Below are 11,466 nucleotides of genomic sequence, written 5' to 3' on the forward strand. Positions count from 1 at the left end.
GATCTGCGGCGCACGGCGCCACGCGTGACCGTGCGTCGCGGTTCAGCTCGTCTGCTAATCTCACCTGTGCTGTCTGTTGCCCGTGGCGGCAGCGGTGCGGCGCCTAACCAGTCGTTTGGCCTTGATGCTGTGTTGTGGAAGCTTTGCCGTCCTGTTAGCGTCTTGTGGAAGGACTCGGAGCGTTCCGGAGATCGCCAAGCTTAGACTTCCTATGAACTGTTTCGAGGAATGCTCAGGGGGAGTGTAGTTCGTGAACGATGATGACTTCAACAAAGTTGTGTGCTTATGGAATGGAGGCTGATGCCATGGAGGCACGATTACGGGACATGGGGACTTCGTCTATTGTCATGATCTGTTTGTCCTCGTACTATGCTGGTGTGAACGATCTGCACTAGCTAGAGTATGCGTTCTCCTGTAGTGCCCGATTTCGTCTTCTTTTCGACCAGTGCGTTTTGTACTCGCACGGCCCAGCGCTTCCGTGGGACATCGATGTACTTATTACCTGCGCTTGAACTAGTCAACGGGCTTTCTGAAAATGAGGGATTTTGCGTCGATATTCGCCAGGACGTGTCCAAAGAGCATCCTGTACGCGGCGCGGGGCGAGCCGATTGTAGGCACACACGGCCGGGTGGTACGCTGCGCCCGACGGGACCGCACTGTTTCGCCCCTGGTGTGCGCTCCGCGCCACCGCACCAGCTCCAGCTGGTCTGTGTCTTCTGCGGGTCTGCTGCGCGCCTTTTCTGACCAGCTACGCGCCTCTCCAGGTGCATGCTCGCGTGATGCTGTGATTCGGAAGAGCGCTTGCTTTACGCTTGTACCAGGTGTTGTCGATGACATCCACCACGTGCGGCCTGTGGATTGTGCTACATTCCGTTCGGTGCTGCCTGCAGCGTCTTGGGATTCTCTGTTTGGCGATACTCTAAGACTTCTCTTAACGTGAAACGGTGATGGTGTTTGAATCTCCTTGTGCCAGTTTCCGAATCCGTCGTTAGATCTGTGGGTAGGTCGCAGCATACTGATACCTGATAGTTGATGTGTAGTGCTATACTTGGACTTGGCAGTGAAAGTGAACGGGTTATCTCTACTTTCCGTAGAGCGACTTGATGACAATATCCTTTGGTCTGCGCTGATCATATGAATATCGCAACACCTTCCAACCTTATACGATTGTGGGATGTTGGTTGTCCAGCAGCCCGACCTCCGAAGTGTGGCCGTGTCCGTCGATTTCGGGTGATTGTGGGTCTGTGGCAATGTCCGTCGGTGTGTCCGGACTCGGAGAGGATGTCAATGGTCTTTTGGCCTGCGGACGGTGGCGGTTTTTGTGATCCACCCTGCGGACAGAGATAGGTGGCCTTACGAGAAAGAGCAGAAGACAGGCACGACGTGGGTCGGCGTGTCGAGTAGGCGGTGCTCTGGCCGTGGACGAGGACTAGCTTCGTGGTCTGACTCGTGATCGCTCCGCCCGTACCGTGGCCTTGTCCGCTGGACCAGACGTCGCCCAGTGGCGGATGTTGCACTAAACCTGGCGCGCCACGCACAGTGCGGCGCACAACGCGCGGATCTACTCTGGGCGGACGGCGTTAACGTCTAGCCTTGTGCCATTGGTGATGCGAATTCCAGCCGTGAGGTTTTGTCAGTAGAAATAAACGAGAATACTCTTAAAAATGCGTGTTGTTGGGTGTTTGTGTTCTGACAGGAACAGGAATTTCAGCGGGATAACTCTGTCGTGACATCGGTTCTGTGTGTTGTGCTCCGTCTTCGTCAGCAGCTTAGCAGCCTCATGAAACAGATTTCTGGAACGGAAATCCTGGTTCCTGTTCAAGGCAGTGATACACGGGAGCGTAGTCACCCCGCCGCCATATACTTGCGGGCCCGAGTGGCAGGGTCGCGACGGCTTCCATGTAACGCGTGGGAGGATTGTTGAAAGGCAGCTGCTGTCCGCTGATGCGACAAGTCGCGCTGCCGTACTTCAGACACGAATAGCTGAATGGTCAAATTTGTCAGTAAAGTTGCCGATTCATTTAGCGATTTCTTCTGTGACGAGTTCCAATTTCAAAGTTATGCATAGCGATTCCGAGTTCTGAGTTCCGATTTCTCTGAGAAACACGTTATATGATCAATTACGGTGCGTTTTTATCAATTACATCGCCGAAATGCCGTTTACTTTGCGTTATTATGCGATATTTCACGGTTAGAAGCAAGGTCAAAGGATGGGGATCTTCATATGGCCAAAAATTAACAACCGATTTCAGCTTTTCAAGCATCAGAATATTCACAAACGCAAGAACAGTGTCCGTCAAAAAATCCTGGCCTCCCAAGGTCACCTTTCAGCATCAAATTCCGATACGGGGAACAGGGAGACCCATGTCACCAAAGGTAACCGACCATCAAGATATTCACCAGTGCATGAACTGGCGCCTGTCGAAAAGTCCTGACCTCTAAGGTCACCCTTCAATGTCAAACTATGGCTCAGATGATGAAGAACTCGAAAGAACTAAGAAACTGTCGACTGATTTTAAATTTTCAGTGATCAAGATAATTAAAAGCGCAATAACCAGCGTCCGTCAAAAATTTTGACCTCTCAGGGTCATCTTTCAGCATCAGATTCAGGCTCAAAGGACGTGGAACTCAATGTCATCAAAAAAATTACCGGCCGATTTCAGATCCGCAAGCACCAAAATATTCAACACGAGGGAAGTAGCGTCCGTCAAGAAATCCTGCCCTCTCGAGGTTGCCGTTCAAGGTCAAATTAAGGCTCAAATGATAGTGTCATGCAAATGACAGCTGAAATCTTGGTATGTTTGTCTATTTTAGTATATTTATTTCTGTCATATTTGAACCATCTAACCGCTAAGTGGAAGAGCTTAGCTGCAATCATGGGTATCAGACAAGTCAGCAAAATAGTTTACTTGTCCATTAACAGTCTAAGGTCAATGTTGAATGGATGAACTTAGTGGTAAATAAGCAGCTGCGATCAATTTTCGCGTTGTTTTCGACGGTTCAGTCTTGCCAACAGCGTAATGTAACATCTCCAACCCGCCGCAAGTCACGTATCGTTAGTTTGCGTGCAAAACTGATGAACGGCTGCTACCGCCCCGTCACCGCGTCGCTGTGGCAGACCTGAGCCCCGCCGCCCGCCGTCGCGGCCCGGGCCCACCTGGATATGAGCAACGTGCGCTGTGACACATTTGAAGCGATCACTTTGTCACCATGTTTCCGATAGTTGCCTGAAACTTGGTACAGGCATCCTTCACAGTCGTATCTAGGACACAGTCTTTCATGTTTCTAAAATTCTGAGTCTAAGACAAAACATGTTGAGTGTACCTTCTATTAATACTTTGCTGTGAATTGACATGCCAATATCCCGAGGTGCAGTATTGAAACGACACAACGACAAGGCACATGAATGATGAAGTTATTAGCTCACATTTCTCGTTAACGGATGTAAAATATGCTCTCTCGCTGGGCTTGTGAGCCAATTCGTGGTCGGATATGCGCTTTTTTGAAAAAATCGGCAAAAATGGCGTCACTCTGACGTCACTTACGCTTGATCTATTATGGTGTCATAGTTGTTATTTTGGTAAACGTGTAAAACTCATTGATCGACAGCTCTGAAAATTCTGCAGCGAAATCTCAAGGCGTTTTCGAATTATCGCGAATGTCGGACAGGGGCAGATTTGACCTACCGGTCAATGGTGAGGCAATGCATTCAATCGTCAATGTTGCTTACCTTTCTCGCCACAACGAATGAATGAATGATGGACGATTGCTGGATGCTGGCAACACACTGCGCATGCGCGTTTCGTCGTTCTACTTGAAATACTGGCCGTCGACGGCCGGGCGAGCAAACGGTGGCATTTTGACAGCGCGAAAATATGGAATTGCATACCTTTACGCCAAGTACATGTATGAACGGGACAGTGCACTTAATTATTAATAAACGGGTGGTAAATACAGACAATGAATATGTGCTTGCGGCGATGTAAGTCCAGCCACGAATCTTGCTACGGGAAGACAACGGGTGTTGTATTCGGCGACGGTTTTCGAAATGCCGACGTTCCCGGCTTGCCCAACGAATACAGGCGCAACCGTGAGTCGCGCAAACTCGTGTTGGCCACGTAAACTGACGACTGTAAATCGGTGAACACATTGAAACATCACCAGTCGGGCATAGGTTTTCAATCTATGCTACCCACGAAAGCATACATCTCACACACCTTAACGCATCTTAAACACTTAATGCGAACCATTATTAGATAGATGACTGTGGGATCCAAGGTCACGCTAAGCAGTGCTTGTTGTGTAGGCAACCCTACCATCCATCGTGCAATTTAAGGTGAACGGTAGAGTTTGGTGGCAAAATTTGAACGCGCTGTAGTGCACGGCACGGTCCGTCCGGCCATTTGCCGCCATCTAATCTTTGAAGAGAACGTTCCACACTTAAAGACAATGAAGCGACCATCAGTCATCAGCAGCATCAGAGCATCATCACCATGTGATGAAATAAGTTCATTCATAACTATTGGTATACTTTTAAGTGGAAAAGACTGCTCTTGACAACACGATTTTTCTATTTAATAGATGTGTTCCCCATTACGTCACTGTTTGATTGCGGCATCGTGCCTTGCACAATGTTGGTTGAGAGTAAATTGACACCTGGTACTATCACCTGGAAATCGTGCTTACGAACGCCAGCTATGGACGACTCAATAATCATATGTGCTTGGCCTTCATCGCCGCATGACCAATCGAACGACAGGATTTGAGTAATGTTATGCTGGTGTAATGGGGGCCTGAGTAGCCTTAAAATAGTGCGCTCGAAAAAGTCTGTACATCTTCGCTGTCTAGCTTACAACCTAGAGGGGTTTAGGCCTTTTAAAGGAGGGCATGACTTTGGATTGCACCGAGAGGTCTTCAAGATGGCTACTTCAGTTAAAAACAAACAAACAAATGTTGACACTCTTTCTCGCGGCCGCTGCCACCGGCCACTTGGTGTTTCAACCAATTTAAAACGTCCATTGTAAGTTTCAAACACGAATTAAGTGTATGCTACCTAATACGGGAATTTGGCTAGTGGTTCGAGCCAACACGGAACTAAGGCTGGGAATCGAACGTTTTAAGCATAGCACTATAACCAAGTACGTGAGTGCAATTAAACAATATAACATCGCGGATAAATATGCAAGAACACCACGAGAAAGGGCTAAAACACGAGCACACAACAATGTTCGGGTACGGCAACCACGCCCTAGCAAACACCACCACCTCTCGGCAAGCTGAAGTACCACAAGTGAGTCCGCCTGTCCTCCGTCCGCCTGTCTCCGCCTGTGGCAACTACGGCAGAGCCAGTCTGGCAGTGGCTCCGATTTCATAGAGCCGTTCCATGGCGTGATCATACGATTACGTATTGAGGAACATATTCAGAAAATAGTAAAGGTTTGTTGCCAGGAGCGGTCTTTAATACTTAAAGGCAAACCGATAGTCGCAAGTTAGCTCACTTCATCACATTTGTTGCATGCCTGAATGTCTTCAAGTGTAGAACGTCCCTTTTATATGTGCTTTTCGTCATTTGCGTAAGGTTTTGAACTAAAATAACCATTTCAAGATCATTTCTTGCAGCTCACAGTTATGCCCTTTGTAAGACGTGAAATCCTCTCGTTTCTGGGCTACGCGCAGGCAAACTTGTGCGGATTATTTTCGTGCCGCCCATTTTGAAGTTTCTGTGGGAAGTATGCCGCCATAGAAACGTCACACTTGTTCCGCCTTTTCAATGGGCATATTGCGACCAAGGTCCAGAAAGATTTGTCAGGGAAGTTACTAATTTATCTAGCGATGTATTCAGTGGCGAATTCCGATGTTCCTGAAACCTCGTCTAATCGTCAAACATGACACGAGAACATCGGAAATGGTGTTTGTTTTGTGATATCATGCGACTTTTAACGTCAGAAGCGAGGTGAAAGGACAGGAGACTCCATACTACCAAAAAGTTACCGGCCAATTTTATATTGCCAGCATCAGAATGCTCACAAGCGCAAGAACTAGTGGCCGTCAAAACTCATGATCTCTTAAGGTCACCTTTCGAGGCCAAACACAGGCTCAGATGACTGGAGCTTCAAATCACCACAAAATTTCAGGTCGATTATAAGCTTGCAAGGATTAACACGCACCCGGGTGGGGGAGGTCAAATTGACCCCCCCCCCCCCCGATGGTTTTTCCAGAATGGTTTCCGAACGCGTTTTTCCACTGCCAAAATTGGGCGTGGCTACGCCGCGCCAAATTTTGCACAACTGTAGACAATTGATTAGCGAATCGTTTGCCATCAAAGTACCTTGTAAGGTCGCTGACCTATGGCAGGTCAAAGTCAGGCCATGGTTTTAGCGAAGGCAGTTTCTAGGAAATTGTCCAATCTGATACAATAGCGGAGTGTTTGACGAAGCCCTTCATCTTTGAGATGCTTTCTTAGCCACCAAAAATATTGAATGAGCAAATTACGGTGACTCAAGGTCAGGTATGAAGGTCAGACCAAGGTCACAACGAACCTGATTTATTACTCTAGGGCTTGTTGTATGGGACCGTTTGTGGTGCTCATTTCGAATTTACTGACAGCAGGAACCACATTATGCATCTTCCATTGATTTCTTAGAAGTCTGAAAAGTTCATTGACCTAAGGTGACCCGGGTCGACATTTTGTTTCAGGAGCATACTGCCTAGCGTAATCTTTGTCGCTTATTCAAATGCAAAACTCAGAGCAATCTTGTATGATTTTGGTCACCATGACCTTGAAAAGGTCAAACAAGGTCACTGACCTCAAGTGGGCTGTTGCCTTTTACTCAGAAACAGTTGCCTAGGTTCTGGGGGCACTTTGGACACCAACCTGGAATTTGACCCTGTTTGAAATTATTGGACCTAAAGGTCATGACTTAGGAAGGTCAAACTTTCACCTAAGTGAGTTCACGTACAGGTCAAGACACCCTGTAAATTTGGTGTCTCTAGCTTCCCTAGTTCCTAAGATCTCAGGGGGCAATTTGATCCCCCCCCCCCCCCCACTGGAGTGAATGGTATCTAGCCGGCCACCCGGGCGCGTGTTAAAATATTCACAATGGCAGGAACTAGCGTCCATAAAAAGTGCTGATCTCTCCCTTCAAGATCGAACGAAGACTCGAATGACGAAGAACTCCATGTCACCGAGAAATACTGGCCGATTTGAACTCTTCAAGCATGGGATATTGACAAGAGCATAAACTAGCGTCCGTCAGAAAGTCGCGACCTCTCAATGTTACCCTGGAAGTACAAACCATGCCTGAAATGACGGGGAATTTCATATTATAAAGCAATTACCGATGGATTTTAACCTGCAAACATCAAAATATTCACGAGAGCAAGAAGTACCGTCGGTCAAAAAGTCCTGACCTCTCAAGATCACCCAGCGTGTCAGCTGCGTCTTTTAGTCTGTCTTGTAATGATGACATGCCCCTGTGCTCGTAACTAAGTCTTCATATGACGTCTGAGTTATCGAGATAGGTTTCATGCAATAAAAGCGCAGTGCCATCCCCGCCTGTGATCTACAGATTTTCCTTCGCGACTTTTTACTATAAACATTTGCCCTGAAGTCTGGCCTTCCTATAGCCCCGGTAGGATTAAATATTTCGGTTCCATCTGGCATATTTTCGGCATATTGGTTCCAATCATGAGAAGCGTAGAGACATGCTGTTCTTTTGAGTTTTAAATTTTGTCCTGCGACCTTTCGACCCCGAACTTACCCTGCAGTGTGGGTTTCGGCAGCCGGAGTGGGATTGTACATCTTTGTTTCACACGACATCATCTCTGTACATGGTACCACGGTAGAAGTACGCTGCTTTCCCGTTATTTGTCCTCGATTTTAACATGAAGAATGGATCTTGGCATGCGTTTTTTATAGCCTTGGGTGAACCGTCGGCCTGATTCTTAACAATGTAAAACAACAAATGATCTGCAACAATAGGACACCATTGATGCCCCATTGTTGCAGATAAGGACAGATATCTGGGCTCGAAAGGCTAGATCGCGGGGCCGACACTGGCCAGTGGGACCGAGCCGCGACCGCCGCTCGTCGGCAGCTGCGGCGTCCCGTTCTGTCAATACGCCCGGCGGCGGTCCGACTGTGGCCGCCATGCGGCCTCGGCTAATCCTGACCAATGATCGCGCGCATCCCCTCCATTTAGCCTATCATACATTGATGAGTTGTGCCACTTCTAGTTTAACGCTTGGTTTGTGATCGTTTTGCCTGTGTGGTCGAGCATAGGTGACGGATGTCGCTCCGTGTCGGACGCTGAGCAGCGAGGCGTCTCGTCTCGACTGCCACTGGCCGTCTTGCCTCGGGGTGCGCTCAGCTGCCACTGGCCGTTTTGCCTCGGGATGCGCTCAGCTGCCACTGGCCGTCTCGCCTCGGGGTGCGCTCAGCTCCCACTGGCCGTCTTGCCCCGGGGTGCGCTCAGCTCCCACTGGCCGTCTTGCCTCGGGGTGCGCTTAGCTGCCACTGGCCGTCTTGCCTCGGGGTGCGCTCAGCTGCCACTGGCCGTCTTGCCTCGGGGTGCGCTTACCTGCCACTGGCCATCTTGCCTCGGGGTGCGCTTAGCTGCCACTGGCCGTCTTGCCTCGGGGTGCGCTCAGCTGCCACTGGCCGTCTTGCCTCGGGGTGCGCTCAGCTGCCACTGGCCGTCTTGCCTCGGGGTGCGCTTACCTGCCACTGGCCATCTTGCCTCGGGGTGCTCTCAGCTGCCACTGGCCGTCTCGTCTCGGGATGCGCTCAGCTGCCAGTGGCCGTCTCGGCGCGTGGTGTCCTGGGACGCGGGCGGCCGCCGGCCGTCGAGTCGCCCCCACCTCGCGTCAGCGCCGCAGGGCGTGCAACACGTATAACCGGGAGCGCTTGCCCTGCTTCCTGTCTGTGTAATGGTGTGCAGCACGTGTTACCAGGAGTGCTGCGCGGCCTCCTGTCTGTGTGATGGTGTGCTGCAGGTGTACCAAGAGCGCTGCTCTCTCTCTTGTATGTATGATGGTGTGCAGCACATGTTACCAGGAGCGCTGTGCAGTCTCCTGTCTGTGTGATGGTGTGCTGCACGTGTTACCAGAAGCGATGCGCTGCCTCATGTCCGTGTAATGGTATGCAGCACGTGTTCTAGTAACGCTGCGCTACCTCCTGTTTGTGTGATGGTGTTCAGCACTATTGACCGCTGGGCGCCAGGGCAGAGGTAGACCGTCCGCGGCATTTCCGCCGCTGCTGTTAGTGTGTGATTGCGTGCATATGTTATCTTTTACACTATAATAGTTGTCATACGGCAGATGAACACTTGCGCAAAAAGTGACAATGCGGTTAAAAGAACTTGCACTGCTTACGCAACTGTCCGACCTCTGAAATTCGTTGTGGCATTCGCGATAAGGTTGAAACTAACGTTTTGTAAATACCAGCATCCTACTATACGGCTCAAACGGATGCGGATGCATGTCCAAAGCGATATTCGTGGGGTGCTTCTGACGTCCATAGACAAAAAGGTTCAAAAGTCCTATTTTTGAACCTTTTTGTTCTTTTTTGGCCATTTGGCCAAAAAAGGCCATTTTTTGGGAGTTAATTGGTTTGTATCATTCGATTGCATCTCTAAGAAATGCATCTTGTTTTGCAAAGTTGGAAATTTAGAAATGTTTTTATTCAAAATGTGTCCATTTTTGTCTAAGTATCTGAGCATGCGTAATTGACGGAAACCTTCAAACTATGTTTCAAAATTAACTGGATGGCGCCTAGGTCTTTTCACCTGTGGACGGCAGTATTGTCTTGAAATTATACTGGTATAATGTGTATAGCGTCCCATTTGTTTTCATATGTTCACGCTCGCTGCGCCTGTGTCCAGTTTTGGGGTTTGTGTTCTTAGATGACGAAGAGCTTGATCGAGCGCGCGTCTGTGTTTTATTTTTTCACCGTCTTAACCGGAGACTCTATGCGTCTATCTTCGTGTATGAAACAGCTTCGAATAACATGATGCCTAATGAAAAAGTGGCAGATGGTACTGCGTAACTTCGTTCTATGACCTCTTGTAGTCAGCTTACCTGACAAAAAAATAATAGCATTTCGTAACTGGAGTGCTGTTTGAAACCTGAAACGCGTTTCAAGCAAATCGGAACGCGACACTGAATCTGGGTACGAAGCTCCATGTCCGCCAGTCACATAGCGCGTCGCAGTGGAACTAACGTGCATGATTGTGGCATCCTCTCATATAACGAATGTTACGACCCATCACAAGACAGTGCAGACCTTGGGGCATCGAGCCGGGGCGCGGGCCTTCGTCAGAGTCCCCGCCGCAGTCGATATCGGCTGTTGACGTGACTCGCAAGCGGAATCGATGCCATCGCTGGTCAGTTTCCATGGCAAACCAAGGACGAGGATCACGCAATGCGCAGGCAGGACCGTCTACGCAAATCAAACCGTACTCAACCCCCCTCTCCCTCCAACGAAGGTGTCAGGCACAAAAACATTCAAAATGCACATTCAAAAGCAGGAGCACTGTTCCATGTGACACGTGTGTCAAAAACTTCGTTTCCGGCTCTCCAGCGCTGTGATTGAAACCAGGCTCTGAGTGACACCTGCTGGGCGGCGGCGCCGTCACGTGCGCCACTGCGGGTCTCCCCCGCTCCGCTGTTCGCGGCAGCTGGGAGGCGAGTTCGAGGATCGGGTCGTTTGAACTCATGTTGCACACCACACTGCTGTTGATTTATGAGCAAAGCTTGCTGATACGCCCCGTGAAATGGCTGAGGTGGGGTGCTGGTGCAGTTAGGACAATTAGGCATACTGCTGTCCTGGCTGATGATCGTGTTTTAAAGGGCCGCTCAGTCTGCCACAGTCGTCCGGGCGATGGTAGAGCGGCCGGCATAGGGAAGTACTGAAGACGTTAGGGAAACACATAGTCAAGACGTGGGCAAATAACGATACCACTGGCCATGGCAACCGTGAAAATACATGTTCACGCTGCAGGTTATGGAGGTGTGCGCTTTTAAGGAGTCTACACTGTTGCGCTGCAGTCCGAGCGCATACGTGTCTCGTCTTGGCGAAACGCTCGTCTCAGGGCGTAACCTCACCCCGTGAATAAGGAAGACATTCGGTGGCGCCATTCGAAAGGGTGACGATTTTCGTAAGTGTGTATACCAGCATATGCAATGCAAACGAATGGTGAAAGCTCGTTACGCCCCACGATGATGTTTGAAACACACCGTGTGTAAACACGTGACTTCAGCCGTAACCATGTCCTGCACCACTGAAGAGTCCTGCCGTGCATTTCTAAGTACTCTAACGAGTATTCACAATTCCAAGTTTTAAAGCCCTCAGTTCTATGTTTTAGCCGTCTGTTGTCAACAACTAAAGTTTGCCTTTACTTTATTCGCGCTACAAATAAAAACATGCGGCAAGTGTGTGGGGGGACTTCAGCGCTTGAAAAAAATGCA

This window comes from Pollicipes pollicipes, unplaced genomic scaffold (genome assembly GCF_011947565.3).
Source record: "Pollicipes pollicipes isolate AB1234 unplaced genomic scaffold, Ppol_2.1 Scaffold_4339;HRSCAF=5111_pilon_pilon_pilon, whole genome shotgun sequence".
Lineage (NCBI taxonomy): Eukaryota > Metazoa > Arthropoda > Thecostraca > Pollicipedomorpha > Pollicipedidae > Pollicipes > Pollicipes pollicipes.